Source organism: Drosophila sechellia, chromosome 3L (assembly GCF_004382195.2).
Source record: "Drosophila sechellia strain sech25 chromosome 3L, ASM438219v1, whole genome shotgun sequence".
Taxonomy (NCBI): Eukaryota; Metazoa; Arthropoda; class Insecta; order Diptera; family Drosophilidae; genus Drosophila; species Drosophila sechellia.
In genome coordinates this window covers 4,923,840-4,941,607 of record NC_045951.1, presented here as the reverse complement: position 1 = coordinate 4,941,607, position 17,768 = coordinate 4,923,840, and the positions used below count along the sequence as shown (strand labels likewise).

Below are 17,768 nucleotides of genomic sequence, written 5' to 3'. Positions count from 1 at the left end.
TGTGTCAACAACGTGTTGCTCGCTCCCCGTGAAAAATCGAAAACCAGCAATCGCCCCTCGCGATTTTCCGCTCGCGTTTTTCACCAGGACTAACGACCAAAGTGTTTGTGTGTTTTTCTCGGCCCCATAAGCAAGTGTGCGTGCCAAAGTGCAACAAGTCTTAAACGTAATTTAATTGCAACAATTTCGCCGCTTTCCACATTTCCCGATTTGAACAAGTGCAAAACACGACTCGATCGTATCGGCCAGGAAGATATTTCAGTGTTGCAGTGTTCGTGCAAAGTGGAGCATTCATCTGCCAAAGAAACAAGAAAAAAGAAAAAAAGTCAAGTAAGTTCAGCTTTTTTGGTGCAAGTAAAATAAAAAAGGAGAAAAGGGAATACGAAACCAAGGGAATATTCGTATTTGAGCAGCATATTTTTTGGCGACGTACAGTGAAATTAAATGGCAAAATTCAAACGTCGTTAGAGTCAGTCTTTTTTATAAGTTATTAGGAACAATAAAAAATTCCCAAAAAATAAGGACGCAAAATAAATGCGAAAGAAATGCATTAATCAAGAAGAAATTTACAAGATGTGTACAAAAAATTGATTTATTGCTCAGTAACATATAAATCAACCGCAACTTAGATCTACCAAAGTGACAAACAATGTTAAACAAAATTATGCCATAAATATTGTATCTGTTTTTATTATTTTACCCTAAAGAAAGCATTTAACATGAAGTAATTCAGTGCAACTTTTTAAGGCGCATTTATTCAGGAGTCAGAATATAAATATTTTCTAAGTTGAAGTCTCATTTAAGAGGCGTTTTTGTCGCTTCAAAACTTAAAGGCGCAGCAGTTCGTAATGGCAGGTTTTTACATCAAGCCACTTGACATTTTTCTAGGCTTTTGTGCCGACTTTCGAAGTACTTTTTTGTGGGTCAATGGACTATCAAACACCCTGAGGACGGTGGAAAGAAGCTGCAGGGGGGGCAAACACACAATAAAAACGAAAGAAATCATGCTTCTATGATGTATACTTATGCGTCTTTATTTATACATATTGCCCTGCTAAGTGGGCTAAACAAAGTCAGCGAATTCCTCGCAGTTGGAAAACTTTTGCCAGACAAACAAACAAGCAAACAAACGATCAAACAAATGGCAGCACCAGCAGCAGCGGCGGCAGCAAACAAAGGCAAACAAATCCCAGGGACATTTCTCGGAATTTAATTCAATAAAATGAATTCCAGCTCTCGGGCACCCAGGGTGTCCTTTTGCACTCTTGCTTTCAAAGTTGTTCTTCATTTTTTCCTATTCTCGGCTAAATGTCGGCAAATTAACTTTGCGAAAAGCTAAGAAAAACGCAAAACGAACGAAATACCATTTGACAAATCGCAAACGTAAATAGATCCCCGAAAAAGTGTCTCCAAGTCGGGATTTTGAAATGCAATTTAAGTTTGTGGAACTCCCCAGCGGCCACTTCTCCGCACTCCGTTTCCACTGATAAATGGCGGGAACTAAAAGTTGCTAGATTTAACATTAGCCTTGTAGTCCGTTCCATCTCTTTGAGCCCACAAAACCTCGTGTAATGGACTCGCAGCCAAAAACTAAATCACTGTCATTGTGGTCGGAGATTCACAACCCGAAATACGGACACATATGCAGTGAGAGGCTTACAGAAGAGGGCAAAAAAATAGTACTGCTTTAAATATTTTGATACCATCTTAATCTCAGTTTAAACAATATAAACTCTGGAAAGTACTTAATCAGTAAGTTTAAGGTTTTGCCTAATGTGTTTTTTATACCATCAAGCAAAATATGCTCATATTTACTAATTGTGTGTTATAGATAGATTATAGATTAATTAAGTATTTAATTGTTGATATCAAAGGCTTGCTAGTTCCATTATTAAAAAGCTCTATTTTTATCATCAATGACTTGCAACGTACTGCAAGAAAAAAGTGCTTGTATTTACTAATTGTGATTAATTAAGTATTTAATTGTTAATAACCTCTAGTTGTCTAGTCCTATTTTTTGCAAGCACTATTATTTTGACCGCATTTGTTAGTACAGAGAGGAGAACGAAAGAGATAAAGTGAAGTGGGCTAAAATCACAGCAAAACTAGGGAGAGGCAACTATTGTTAGGCAATGATTTGCAATTTGTTTGAAAAATGCATTCACAACCACAAAAGACAAACAATCTGAGGGGGAGTTAAGCCGAGCACAAATAAAACCATAAACAAACGCACCGAGCCAAAGCCGAGATACAGATACAAATACCCAGTTGCACAGATGCGGATACGGATGCGGCTGCAGTTTGCATTTTGCAGTTCGTAGTTTGTAGTTTGCGGATTGCTGGATTGCTGGATTGCTTTGGCTTTCAGCTAGAAAAGCGAAAGCTGACATGGTTAGGGCGATGGAGATGGAGATGGAGGACCGCAGAAAAGCGGGAAATATATAAAATTGCAGACACAACCGTCAATTGCTGGGCAACCAAATGTCCACCCATCCCATCCCAAGCAGAATTCCGAATCCCGCATTCAGCCTCATCAGCAATCCGCGACAATTCTTGGCAAACTACTTCTCCGAACGATCCACTTTCCGCTCTCCACTCGAGCACTCCATCATCAAATGCTTAGAAAAGGGAAGGATAAATGGGGGAGGCAATTTCATATGCGGCACTTGCTGCACTGCAACTGCATACAATTACAAGCAAGATGCAAAATGTGCAGCCAAGTATCTGGCAGATACTTAATAGCAGCAGCACTGGCTGCAGCACGAAATGGCTTGGAATGCCAAGCGAATTCATATTTGATGTATGAGCCAGCAGCTAGGGATGTTCAAAGGAAATGCCAAATGAGATGTTTAAGCATATTTTGCGCAGAGAATTCTGGCAGAACAGTTAACTCCGTATGAAAGCTGATTTGGAAGCAAGGAAAAGCCCGGAAAAGTTGCGAAATTAAGAAGTGTGTAGCAAGAGCTGGAGGAAATGAAGAAAAATACAAAGTGCATTGATTCACATTAGGGATTATTTGGAAAATGTCGTTAGGAAAAGAGACTTTTCCTCAAGAACTTCATAGATTTCCCTAGAAATAATTAAAGACTTTTTATAACGATTATATGAAAATCCCGCTTGAATTAACCTACACTTTTCCCGACCTGAAACAGTTTTTTGCGATGATGGCTAGCCCGCCAGCCAATTAACATGTCTAGTCAAGTGTCGGAAGTTGTTGGTTTTCGGCTCGCGAAAGGCTTTTCCTCTGCGGCCAGGAGCTTTTCCAACTTTTCCACGCGATTGGCCGCAACATTCCCCGACACGTGTTCCCGGGCCAACTTTGTTTTAAATCAATTAAATCGCCGAGTTGGGAGTGACCGATCCCGAGTAATTTGCGGCACATATCCTGCATATCCTGCGAATCTCGGTGCGATTCGTAGCGACTCAAATGAAATGTCACGCAAGCAAATGAAATGCGAGACAGGCCGAAATGATTCAGATCCAGTGCCATTTGCCTGGAAGCGACAGGAAGCTATTAAATCTACATAAAATTGTAGAAATGTGTGGCATGTTGAGCAATTACAACTCCGTGTTAAGGGGGAAATACGAGGGCGGACGCACCTTTCGGCTGACATGCTCATCTGAATGCAAAGCCCGGCCATGTTTCAGTGGTTTTTCGCCGCTCTACCCCTTCGGTCCGCTCATATAGTTTTGTTCTCGTTGTTGTGGAGCTTAAGAGCCGTTAGGAAATTGCACTTGCCGTTCCCCCCGTACCCCCGTTTTTCCAGCCCTCTTCTCCGCCCCGAAGTGGGCGTGTGAAAAAAGAATTAAAGTCAAGTGAGCGCACTGAGACTGAATACATAAAAGGGGGGCAGGAAAATGGGGAAAATGGCTGGGGCTGGGTAAAGCTCGGAGGCAGTGAAAAGGCATTCAGTGGGCGTGGCTGCATGCACAACAACAGAAGAAACACACCAAACAGCCAGCAACATCAACGTCAGCACCAAAGAAAAGCCGGAAAAATGCCTCGCCACCACAATAAGAACAAAAACAACAGCGGGATGTTGGAAACTTATGGTACTCTGCATGGCTATTTGGCCATTTTTTAGGTGCCTTTCCTTCGCGCGAAAGGTATAATTTTCGGCGCGACATTTGACGCGACTGGGGGCCAAAATGAAATGTACAGAAGTTTGCCCATTTCTTTCACGGGATTTTTGCTTTTCCTGGCCGAAAAAGTTGAAGTCCAAGATCCTAATCACGCTTAGCCTGAACGGGCAATTATTTGGACATTTATCATGGATTTCCTTTTGGAGTTGGGTTAGCTCGAGGGAAAAAATCAGGTAAGGTGTCAGCTTGCATAAGATATACATCAAATGGAACTGTAGTTGGCATAACACTTGCTTTCGTATATTTGTAGATGTGAACCGAAAAGGAAGCACGCAAATATTAAAGCGTTGTTTCCATCTTGTATACTATCATATTCTGTAAACTTACCATTTTTCTACCCAGCCGAATTTTTATATACATCCGTATACATTTTTTTTTGGCTCCCAATTTTCCAATTTTTTCTGTGAAAAATTAATTAGCAGCGAAGGGAAAAGTAAAAATAGCAAAAGGAAAATATGGGACAGGGAAATAGGAGAATGCGGGATAATATGGAAAGGACACGACATTTGGGGCACGGGTCAGGATGGAAAATGGCAACAGAAATTGATAAGAAATCTTATGATTCAACTTGTTAACCAAGGGCGTTGGAGAAAGAAGGTTTAGATGAGGAAAACACCAAAACTGATTGGTACTGAGAGGCAGGATGGACATTCCCAGATGGACATCCATATGAATGGAAATTTTTCATTGATTAATACATGTAAATCAAGGCATATAATATTTTATTTTTAAGACAAATTTGTTGTATTTTGTATTTTACAGAATAGTTCAGCAAATAGTGTTGCCTGAACCCCAAAGTCATTCGCATAATTTTAATGAATAGCCTACCATTTCCACCTCTGTCCGCACAAATACTGGAACCCATGATATTTCGCCATGATGATTAAACTTTCAATTGGCAGTGTCAAGGCAACGGTTTTCCGTTTCCACGGTCCCGATTTCCTCCACTTTCACCGCAAGCAAACCCACGCTGATTTCGTGGGAGGTTGTCATACCCACTTCTTTGCCGAGGGGCTCGAAAATCCTTTCAATTTCCGCTGCTCGCAGAGCCCACAGACATGCAAAACGGTTCCGGGCGGAAAAACCTTTGCCAAACCGAGTGAGACAGAGAGATGGCTCCCTAACCGTTAGTTTAATTTGTTAGATTAGTAAACAAATGAAAATTAATTGAAGCAAACGAAAAACTTGGCCCCGAGCGAAACGGTTGAGAGGTTTTGCGGAGGGCGGTGGGTGGTGGGAGTGTAGGGAGAGCCGGGGAAATGAGGAAAAACTTTTTCCTCGCCTGCCGTAGATAAAACGTTCTTCCAAAGGACCTCTCTATGCGTGTGTGTGTGAGTACAACAAAGGTAGCTGCAAATTGTTTCTGCTCTTTAAGGACTTCAAAAAGGGGTGGCGGTCGCCTTGGTGAAAGTTTTCCCGTTTGCCTGTCCAGGATAATGTCTTGATTTTCGTTTCATTGTGCGGATTTGATTAACTTAATTGTTTGGCCGTAATCTTCGATTTGCGGGTCGCATTTGCCCGTCTGCCGTCTGGCGGGTAAACAATGATTAACGCCGAAACTCCCCCTCAGCGGAAGGACGAAGGATGAAGGATTGTGCTAAGCCGCTTTTAATGGCATTCTAGACGGCACTAAAAAAGTGAAACTATGAAAAACAAAAGGCCAAAGGGACAACGCACGCGTGTCCTGGATTTAGTTGGTGTTTTTAGTTCGCTGCCAGCCAGCGACAAAAGCGCAATGTCAGCGGATTGGCGAGCGTGAGAGCAGTGAGAGCGGGATAAAAAGGATACGTAAGGATGGGCGGGAAAATGGATTGCACAAGCACAAGGCACCAAAGCAAAACAATCGAAAATTATAAAATAACAAAAGAGCGAAAGGCGAAAGAAAGCGAATCGATTGGACGAAATCTTTTTATGCCGCCAAGGATCTGTGTCCTTTTTTATGCTGTGTTTTTATTTTGCTTACATTGTTTTGCCGTTTTTTTTTTATCCCGCTGTACGCGTCACGTATTGTCAATAAAAAAATAATAATAAGATACAATAAATTTTTACCTTTAACGAGCGACGAACGAGTAAGGGTAGCGGGTTAGAGCAGGACATGCGTGTCCTTTGCGCCTCGCTTTCCACGTTTCCCGCCTTTGTGCGTATCGCGCGCCACGCACAAAATATATAAAAAGAAAATAAACACAAGAGGTCCCGGCGAAAGCGAGGCGCATATCCTGCCGAAAGAGGGAGAAAGGGAGAGAGTCCTGCAAAAAGCAAACAAAGGCAATGACACGAAGCGATGACGACGGTCCTAACAACAACAACAAACATCAGCAGAACAGCATAACAGCAGAAAGCAAACAAATAAAAGGCGCAACAATTGCAAAGAGGGAATGTGGAACCTTCACCCCCCTAACACCCACCACCCCGCAAGACACCCCCTACAAATTCGACCCCACTTCCTTTGGCATTCGCCAAGTGCGTGTGTAATTGAAACTAGGCACCTCAGCTGGCTATGCGTACATGTTTATAGAGCACAGGATAACCAGGATGCGAATTTATACATTTATATATATATATATATGCGTATCCCCCAGGGAGGAGAAAAGGCCAGTGAACTAATGCGGGGATTTTCTGGACTGAAACCGTTCCAGGCAGGTGACTGGGGATAAGCTGCACGTTGATGGAAACTATCGGTTTAAAGTGCCAAAAGGTGGGCAAACAAAAGGAGGGAAAATGGGGGCAGTCTTCAGGTTTGTGGCCAATGTTACAAAAGCGGTTAAGAGTTCTTAAAGCAGCTCATTATTACTTTGTTGTTCAAGATAGCTACTTGAAGAAAACTATAAATTATAATAAAATATAGGGCTTTGAATTGTTTAATGTAATTATCTAACTTGCTTTTCCCGAATGCTTTCCCCCTGCTGTTTCCATGAATATGTATGTACGTATCTTTCTGCTAATGCAATAAAGTACACAAATGTCGATTGTTCAGGTCAGTGGACTAAACAGGGGTTCAAAGTACTTATTTAACTTGATGTCCCTGGGCACGCCCACCTGCGACCTGCGACCTGCGACCCCGCCCCCAGAATTGCCCACTCGAACTGAACTAAAAGTCGGATGCATTTTTAGACGGCTATTTGACTGCTCGCCCCGTCCAATTGCAATTCCATTCCTCGGTGTCTAGACTCGAGCTCTACTTTTCATCGAGTTTGTCTTTTCGCCGGACAAGCGGAGTGGATGAGGATAAGTCCAAGGATTCGGGGGATTTTCCGGAGAGGATCAGCAGTCCGAAACAACAACTTTCGGACGGCTGCAGCAGAAAGCAGCGGAAAAATATGCAAAAAGCTTGAGCGAGGGCGGTGGGGGGCGTGGCGCAGCGAGGCGGAAGAGTGCGGCAAAAAATTCGCAATATTTGTAAAAAGGACTACAGACAATTTGCCTTTAAATAGAGCGTGGCACTTCAAACAAGTGAAGCCTTTTCCCCCTCTTTGCCTTTATGCAGCAAACAAAACATGAAAAACGAAGGAAACAAAAATGAAAGAAAAACAGGGCGAATCTGCAGGAAGAAACGGCGAGTAAAAAAAATGAAAATCAAGAAAATGAAAAGAAAATAATATAACGAGCGCATATTAAAGTGGGTTTATTTATTTTGCCCTCGACGCTGTTGCCACTTTGGCCAAAGATACAGGACACGCAACAGCAGCAGCGCGAGTGGTTGGGAAAATGCGGCGGGAAAATGGGTGGAAAATGGGCGCATAATGGGGGCCTTCGGTGGCGGGATGAACGGTTGTTCCCTTTGTGTCTCTGTGTTTGCTGTCGTGTTTATTAAAAAATAATTTCCATGCTCAACTTGGCAATGCCGCCGATGCTAAGCCGTCAGGATACACGATACAGGATAGCCGCCCTCATTCAACGCCCCCTTCTTGAGTGTGTGAGAGTGTGTGTGAGTGTGCTATCAACAGCTTGCATTCTCAAGTGTCCCCGAGAAAACATTTGAAACAATAAGCTCACAGGACCTTCCACCCTCATGCAAATTCAATAATGCTACATCGACAACAACAACGACGACACTAAATTATTCAAGCCGGAAAACGAAGGAGAAAAAATGTAAATCTGTGATTTTAATGCGTTTGCCAACTGTAAACATAAACCGAAAATATTACAAAACTTGTGCAAACAGGCGGAGCAATAAAAAGTGAAGAAATGCCGAGGGGGGAGGTGCAGGAAATCGCCATCGAAGGCAGGAAAAAGGGAAATGAATACGAATGCGCGTATGTCAATTTAATGGGCGGAAACTGTTTTGCGTGGGCGTGGCACATGCTGAAGTGCTCCGGCAGGCACCCCAAAAGAAATATGAAATATTTATATGAGCATTTTCATTTATTGAGCGTAACAAATGTGCGCAAAACAAGGAGAAATCCTAATGGGGATGGCAGAATGATTCACGGCAAAAGGTGAAGGACGCAGGATTCGGGCAGAACGAGGAGCTCACCTGTGCAGGTTTTTCTGTGCGTGCAGGATTGCCATCATCATAATCATTGGCAGATGGCCCCGTCTTTCACCCACACCACCCAAACCACCCATTCCACCGAGAGAGACAATCTGGGCCCACTTTCCACCGCCCGACCCACTCGAAACTTTCGTCATAAATACTGTGTCTACAGGTGTCTTACTCTAGCGTAGGGTATTGCAATATTTTAGAGAACATACTAGCAATTTATGTGGAAAATCTATTAAAATATTTAGAATATTATATCAAATTTAAAGAAATATGAATTTTGTATATATAAGCCAGTATATAACTACTTAATATTGATTGGCTTATCAAAATGCCCCTTCTCCGCAAAATAATTTTAATGTTTTAAAAGTTAATCACCAAAAAATGTTGTTTTAAAATCTTTATTTTTTATATATATTACTTATTATAGGGTATAAGGATGTTCGGTCTTCAGAAAATCTGCTGTTTTTGTGTGTGTCCTGGTTTCTTTTGTTTTCGCTTTCGCTGCCTTGTGCTCTTGCTTTCGTTTGGTTTCGTTCTTTTGTTTGTTTATTTGCTTGTTGCGGTATTCGGGGAAATTATTATATTTTAATTAAACATGCGTTCGCTGCCGCTGCGCAGCTGCAGCGCTGCCGGCGTCAAGGCAAGGCAGAGCAAACAGGCAAGAATGGCCCAACAAAATAACCGCAAAAATGTAAATGAAAATGGCGTGAAAAATCAGTTTCATGGTTTTTATATCCCTGTTTATTTGTTGTAAATGAGCACATTTTGCTGGCTACGTGGGCGGGGGAGGCGTGGCTTCTTTTCACTGCGGAGGCGGGGGCGTGGCCGTGGGTGCGGACATAACGGAAGTTGATTATGACCATTTAGCATGGCCATGGCCACATCGAACGCGAGCGTGGCCAGAAACGTTAAATGTGTTATTCGTCCTGTTGCCAACGTTTTCACTGTTGTGTCAGCCTAATTAATTTTTGTCACTAATGTTTATATAGTTGGTAACGGCGTTGGTAGCGTCAGCGGTACAGGTGCTTGCCAACACTCGACCAAACAGGTTTATTACCCAATTACATTAGCCGGAGTGGGTGCTGTTTTTTTTTTTTGTCGGTGGGGTAGAAATGTTTGCTTCAGGGGGAGTTTCTACGCAATTACGGTTTTTTGATTTTTTTGTAAAAATATTCAAGGTGCAATAACAAAATTAGTATTTATATGCTGTCAAAACATTATCACTTTTATGCTGCATCGAAATTTAACATTTAGGCCTTAGAAAGCTATTCAAATTAAGCAATTGTTGACGCAAGCTAGGTTACCTGCCTTTTTTCGCTACTTTCAACACCCTATCAAGCCGCCTATCATCCGCAGCTCTCAATATTAAGAAATAACAACTTGCCAAGGGCAACTGAGCACTCGAGGACTTCGAGGAGAGGGCACAACAAGGAGGCGCATACGATCGGGAGTCGTGTGGCAACTTTGCTTTTGGGGTCTTGGATGTAAACAAGCGAGGCAAATATTTAACTCGCAGGCACTCGCAGCGGTGTCTCCTTCGTGTCCTGTTTGTGCGGCTGTGTGTGTGCAGACTGCGCGTGTGTTGGTATGGAGGCTGCCACAGCACACACACACATACACGTGCGTACGTATATCCTTTGGTACTCGCAAACTTTTCTCCAGCGGGAAGCTTCGGGCTCTGCTGTCGCTTATTTGTCGCAGCAGTTGAGCTCAAAGCTTTGGCTTGTTACACTTTATGAAATCAGCTGCAGTCCTGCCACGCCCCCTGACCCCTGACCCCGTGTCACGCCCCCACACCACTCCCTTTGAAGCACAAGTGTTTATGTTTGTCTTGGCGAGGCGGCGGCTCATAAAGTCCCTAGCAAGCGAGCTGCCAGGACCTCCAGGACCTCCCCACTTCCTGTCAAAAGTCACGTCGAGTCCTGCGAATGTGATTTCTTCGCTCACGTTTCTCCCAAAAAAAAAGAGAGAAAAACCCCCTGCCATCCTTTTGGCATGTCTCTGCCATAAACTTCAACTGGAAATTGTGCGTAATTATATTAAATTTTTATTGCCTCACACATGAAATGGAAACGCTGCAGCAATTTCCGAAAGAGTCTCCAAGATTATCCACATGCAAATTGTTCACATGGGATGTGGGTAAATAAAATGCTTGCCGTAATTTAAGGGGGAGTTTAAGTGTAGCAACGATTTGGTAAATTGATTTTAATCAAATCAGGAGGATGTTCTTGTTCTAGTTAGTATCAATCTAGCTGGAAAGGGTTTTATTTAAGTTGATGCAAGAAGAACTATATAAGGACCGATCACTAGAATCACTAGAAAAGTTAAGGAAACTTACAAGCTAAGTACTATATTTTACTTGAAGTTTAGCATCATGATCATCTGGCATAGTATTATATGGTTTTAAAAGCATTTATTTTAACGACATCACTTTAACTACTCTTTTTGTTATATGGAAAGTACTCAAAATAAATACGGAAACTTTGGCAATATAAATTCGAGGCCCTTAAGGAATCTAATGATCTAACCAAATTGGATCGTTTTCATGTTCCTGTATCGCATTACCGCCTAAATATGTTTATGCACCTCGCTCACCTGCCCGATAACCTCGCCCAATTGAACAATCAATGTCATTGAATCCAATTTTCCATATGTTTTCACCCGTGGGGCATGGCATTTTCCTGATTTTTCCCGCCGTTTGAACAACTCCTTTCTGGGGTTTCATTTGGCTTCGGTCGGTTGCCACTGGCAGCCGCCGTTTGAACTTGTTTGACATTCCACCGACAATCAAATTTAGATGCCCCGATATCCCGCCCACTCCACGGAGCTCAGACAATTGTTTGGTTCGCCACAAAAGCACTTCCCCCGCCACCTTATTCCGTGGATTTCGGCTCCGTCAGCAATTATTCAATGCTTAATCATCAGAGGGCATCGGTGGCATGAATGGCATAAATCTTATTAAATATTCAAATAGCACAGAAAGTGTATGGCGCACCAGAAATGCGGGCATAATTACGCGGCAATGAGTAAAAAATACGAGAAGCAACAAAAAAAAAAAACCACAAATGGTCAACGAACATTGGAGGCGATTATGATTGCAGTGAGCAACCACTGGTGGAAAAGCGGAAAACTTCTGGGGGCAAGTTCCAACGCGGTTTTTGTGCCTCTTCTTTAGGCGTTGCCAATGCAATTATTTCATTTCCATTTTCATACACACACATGTGGGCGTGGTGCCGCCCCCGATGGGGAATTGCCACGGGCTGTCGTCATCGTCGTTATCGTCTTAATGGCGCCTGGCGACCAAAACTATTTGAATAACGCGCCGTCCACGCCCACGACCTGTGAACCCCTGACCCCTGACGCCTGAACAATCCACGCATTCTCCTCACACATGTGCACCACCGCCTCCACTTCGTCCTGTGGCCAGGACCCCACCCATAGTGTCCCCCTTCGTGTTAATAGTTTTTCCCTTTGTTGCTGGCCGTTTTCTGCTGTTTACCTTATCGCATGTCCTGGCTGGAAGTGAACTTAGTCCAGACCACAATTACTGGAAAATTAACGCAATTAGATTTGGCTGGGCCAAGCCTTTGATCTTTGAAGCCTATAAAGTTGCATAGGCCCAAGCGAGGGTCGTAAAGAACACAATGGATAACGTTGAAAAGGTGGAGTTCGGACCCATTCTAATCTAACTAATTTAAGGAAATTGAAATTCAAAATAACATTTTCTAAACTGAAATCAAATAGAAAACTTTGACATGCAATATTATGATTTTTGTTTGATATATTCACCATAATTAGTTTCATTAGTACGATCTAATGTATTTCCACACAGAATAGTTTGAACGCCCATAGAATGCTTAGCTCATTTCAGATTGTGATTAGATAATGTAGTTTATTTTTCGATTCATATAATATTCTACCTGTTATTTATTTAATACGCAATTTCCATTAGCATTTGAGGTCTTCCCATGGGCTTATGAATAAAGTATATACCAATTCCAGCAACGCTATAATTTTGTGGTTGAAAAACATGTCTGTAACGAGACCGAAACATGACATTATAATAAGTAATATCAAACTAATTTGTTTTCCCTCTCTATATATTTGCAGATACATTGCATTAGTTAGCAGATCGAGAACTGCTACTGTACGTGACTTGGCCTTTTCCAGGACTCAATCGAAAGGTAAGGACATGTCCTGAGGGGCTGTAAAAACTATACAGTGCATATGCGAGTGATAGGAATTCTCCAGCGTCGGCAATGCCAACTAATTAACTAAAGGCCCCTATGAAACTCACTTTTAAAGCGCTGAAACAGGTGGATAAAAGGGGGATTGTGTACATGACAGGGCGATAAATGGGGGTTGTCAACTGGCTGGAGATGCCCGGAATCTTGGAAATGTTTTATTCAAAAATTGCTAAAATATTTGGCAAGTGAGTTAAAAGTTTTCTCAGACGAGTCTGTCTGCTAAGTCTGTATTTATGTTTATTTGTGTTTGTCTTTTCGGGGCATTTTTGCCTGGCTGAAGGAATTTATTATATAATCACGAAGGAGGGGAGAACTCGAGAAGCTCAACGAGCATGACAAATTTTCACTTTGCGTCAGGGAAAAGTTGCAACAAACTTGCAACAGCGAAAATAATTTCGCTCCTCGTTGAAAGTCAAAACACACAGCTCGAAAAAAAGAAAATCCTGTAAAGAAAAGAAAAAGCCTCGGACGACTACTTATCTGCCAGGACAGTCAGCCAACACTTTTGGCCAGGTGCTGCCAATTTGGGCGTTAAGCAGTTGCCAGGACTCTCGAAAGTCCTGCGAGGAATGGGGGAAACTTAAAGTACAGCCGAAAAGGAGGCCACCAAGAATCAGGACTAAAAAATCGGGGAGTGACGGCCAAAGTAATGTGCCAGCCAGCTCAAGTGCAGTGGGGCGTTGTCTGTCTGAATGCCGCAGGGGGCGTGGCAGGCATATGCATACTCGCATAGCCAGCTTTTTGCCCAGAAATATGTGTCAACAAAAAGGCGAAGACGAAAGTTTGCACTGGCAACTAGTTTCCATTTTATTCTGCTGACAGGTATGCTAAAAGCTAAAAAACGTACAAGACCAAGTCGAAGAGCAGTTTCTGGGAAATGGAACCCAAGTTAAAAGTAGTCAAAAGTGCGAGAATGAGTCCTGTCTGCATATTTTGCTTTTGGCAATATGGAATAGGGAACATTGAATTGGTGGGCGGTGAGCGGTTAGGTGCCTCCCCCAAGGACAATATGTGTGACAGCTGGCGATGACTGCCTCGCATGATAACAGAAATAACAATAAGCGGGCCAAGAAACAAAAAAAAATGTGTAGCAACAGCGGCAAGTGAAAGGGTTAACAAATGGCAGTCGAAACTTTGGCGCGACTGTCAAAATAAATGCGAAGCAATTTATGAAATATTTATGAAGTGTGACATGGCTGACAATAAATATATATATGGGCAAGGATCCCTACGCCCCCACCCCACCCAGAAGTCCACCAGATTTGATCGAAACAGACTCCAACTGGCGCTGAAAAGTGATGCAAGCCAAGGACAAATCCGGATATTTGTGAGCCTTAATAAAAATGCGAATAAAACGTGCGGACGTCATAACTTGGCCCACTGATTGATGGCTGTGTTTCGTCTGCCGTTTTGCCACTGCGTCATTTGTCAGATGAGACGAGAGTGCCGGGCTTCACGGGTCAGAAAACCTTGGGTGAGGGGCACAGAAGACATCCCGCCGAAGACAGGAACTGCAGTTTGTCCAACTGACCAAGTTTTTGTAGCTGTCTTTTTATTTGCAGCTCAGCTAAATGGAAAGCGACTAACCCTTAGTGGCCAATCCTACCAATCCCACCTCGCCAGTCAGTCAGAGTCAGTCACTCAAAGTCAGGCACGTCCGAGCTGCGTTCATGTCACAGCTTAAAGTTATATTCACATGATACAGGAACAGGACACGTAATTTAAGGGAAATCTTACACGGACGCAAAATAAATGCGAGTTGATTTATTCAATGGAATAATTCGATTTATGTCAGTATCCATAGTTGAAACTACAAGTTGAAAATTATGGTATAAAATCCAATTAGCTGAGGGATTAAAAATGCAAGAATTTACTTAAGAGTATCGCAACAATCCGGCTTAATCTTTAACCAACAGTTCATAGACCTATCACGATTAAATCTTCGAAAGTGTGAAGTTACCAAATTGATATGTCTATATGAACCGCATACATATGCATAAACTTTTTTCCGCCGTGCACACGAAACCCGCTGCGAGAAATGCTGATTCTGACGATGATTCTGATGATGATGATGCGGCTGAGCCCCAGGATGCTGCATCTGATGGGGGACTGCCATAAACTACGAGTCTTCCGGCATAAAAACTTATTGTTGACAAAACCTCATGACACACAGACGTGGGTTGGTGTGCACATATTGTTAAAGTCCTGGCCCAGCCTGCCTGGCGATGATTCTGGTGTCCTGGCTGCCACAGCGGAAGTGTCACCATTTGTCAAATAACGAAAATTGAAAACAATTTCCACACAGCAGTATCCCGACTCTGAGCTTTTGTCTTGATCAACCTCAGACTTGGTTGCTCTCACTGTGTTTGTCTTAAGTTTTCTGATACGGCAAACAAGGCCATAACGAGTCGAGTTTCTTGGTAGAGCCGCCTTTTTAAAGCTAAGGAATTTCCATTGCTGGAAAATATTATCTGGCCCCGGTTGTTGTGTTTGCCCGGTTTCCCTGGGAAATTGCTTGCGTGGCTGTCAGCTTAGCTGCGGCTTTGCTCCAATTTCCCACTGGGTCGCCGTCATCATTGTTGTTGCTGCGGTTGATGTTGCTGCCGCTGCCGCTGCAGCTGGTGCTGCTTCTGCTTCTGCTGTTGCTGCCTCGCTCCTTGTCGACACTTCTGTCACACTTTCACACGCCTTTTCCCCCTGGCAAAAGGACTCGCCGCCTTTGCACGGCCCATTGTTTGCACGCACACCAGCACAGACGAGCACAGCGGAGGACTCCCAAACACTCGCACACACAAACATATGCGTTACTCGCTTCGAAAGTTTAATCGAAATTATAAACAACAAGACAAATTGCTTCTTGTTGCAATTTTCCTGCAACAACAACTCAGCGCGATGGGCGAAACATTACGGCAACCCGTATCCTGGCTGTCCATAGTTGCTGCTCCTGTTGCTGTTGTCCTGAATGTTGCTGGTCATGTTATTATTGCAGTTGCTGCACTGACTTTCCTTTAAGCTGCCGCCGCTCTTGCTCTTACTTTCGTTGATGTTGCAACTATTGCTGCTGCCCATGCTAAATGCTTTGCTGAAAGTTTTAATGTTGTGGCCAGTGGTGTATACAGTCCATGTTGCTGTTGCCATCTGAACAACTAAGTTGGCCTAGTGCTTAACACTTTTACCTGAGCAATTAGTGTTGCAACTGTTGTTTCACTCGAATATGTTGCATGTAATGCATGCATGTTGCAGGTTGCCTCAGTATCATTTCTCTCCCTAATGTGACATTTTGATTTTAACTTTACGGCACATATTCTAAGATTTTTGGTGTGCTTTTGGTACTCCTGGTCACAGCTTGTTACCATATGACCAAATATTGCTGCTGCGCCACATTTTGATCGTGTTGCCGTTCTCAATTTAGCTGATGTTGCTCTTGCAACGGCAACATTGCCTGACCCCTGTGTTATTGCTGCAGCTGCCCGCCCATGTTGCTGCTAGATGTGGCTGTTTGATGTTGCTGCTGTCGTGATTATCCCCGTTAAAGTTTCTGCCTTTAATTTGGCGATGAGCCTGCTGCAGCCCCATTATCCCTGCTGTTTCTGCTGCCAACAATATTATAGTTGCTGCTGCATTGCCTGTGTAGTCTGGCTGCTGTTACTGCCATTATCCCTGGGGAAATAATTTTCTTGGTAATTGTTTGTCGTCAAGGTTTGCTGCTGCCGGTGTTTGCTTACGCTCCGAGATGAGGAACTTAAGCCAGGCAGATCAATTTGTGCGCAGCGTGCATTTAATCCGGTGCAAAGATGCCATCGTTATGTATACGAGGATTTGAAATCTTCTCTCGGTCTAGACATTGTTATCGCCTGTTTATATATTATTTAGATCAACTCAAGATGAATGAAACATCTCGACCGTTTTTGCACTCTTCATGTTTTTTGCCCCCAATGCCACTTCGATTTGTGATTCGCTTCGTCGCTTTCTGTTTTTGTGATTCTGACATGGAGGCAGTAGAGAAAAGTTTGCTCGTTTGATAAATGACTCATGAATGCTGAGTGAGAGGAGTCGCATAAATCTTATGATTTATGCATAATCAACAAATTGATTTTTCATTTGCTTGTAACGCTCTCTTTCAGCCATTTTCCCATACCCCCTTCCCTTCTGGCCAATCCATTCGGGCCTTTGAGTAATTGGCTGTCAGCGACGCGTTGCTCCATGTGTGCACAGAAAAAAAGTAGGTGCGATATGTGAAAGCTCTATCCATAAAAATAGACAAGAATGTATGACAAATTTAAAGAACCACGATGATTTTATCGATTTCACACGCGTTTTAACTTCTGTTGCTTCTGTGCAAAAGAAATCCAAGTGTGTGGGTGAATTTTCAACTCCCTTCTTCTCTTTTTGTGGGAAAATCTAATTACACACACATACAGTGTATTTTTTGATTTGCTGCTTCACGAAACACTTAAAAATTCCCAGAATATGTGAAACATCCCCCCCCATTCATTTCCACATATATATGCAGCTGTATATGATGTGGTTCACTCTCCTCAAGTGTATATATAGAAAAGATATATATGTATGTTCGAGGACATTTTAGTTTCGACTTTGCTTTGATATATAAATTGAAGCCATCAAGTCATCTTCAGCTGCCTTCGTCTGGCTGCGCAAAGTTTTCATGTATATTTTGAGTACTTAATCCTGCGGTGTGAGCCACTTCTAATGCTCCTTGAGCCCTGCTGAACTTTGGCCAAAACGAGCAGATGAAGAGCAGATGGGGCAGATAGGGGAAGCTGGCTAAACCGGAATAAGCATCGCATCATGCTACGCAGCACTTATCATCGTTTTATTTAAAATTTATAATCGAAATCAATGTAATGAAGCATGCCCGAGTCAATAACTCAAGT

The 17,768-nt window shown here is 42.8% G+C and overlaps 1 protein-coding gene across 1 annotated transcript in view; it reads left to right on the top strand.

The window, feature by feature from the left end:
• LOC6610841 (connectin) overlaps positions 1–17,768 on the top strand; it is a 38,880-nt gene continuing 21,112 nt past the window's right edge. Inside the window, exons 1-2 of the mRNA XM_002035371.2 lie at positions 1–330; positions 12,737–12,810. The gene's annotated coding sequence lies outside the window, so the exon portion shown is untranslated. The remainder of the gene's footprint in view (positions 331–12,736; positions 12,811–17,768) is intronic.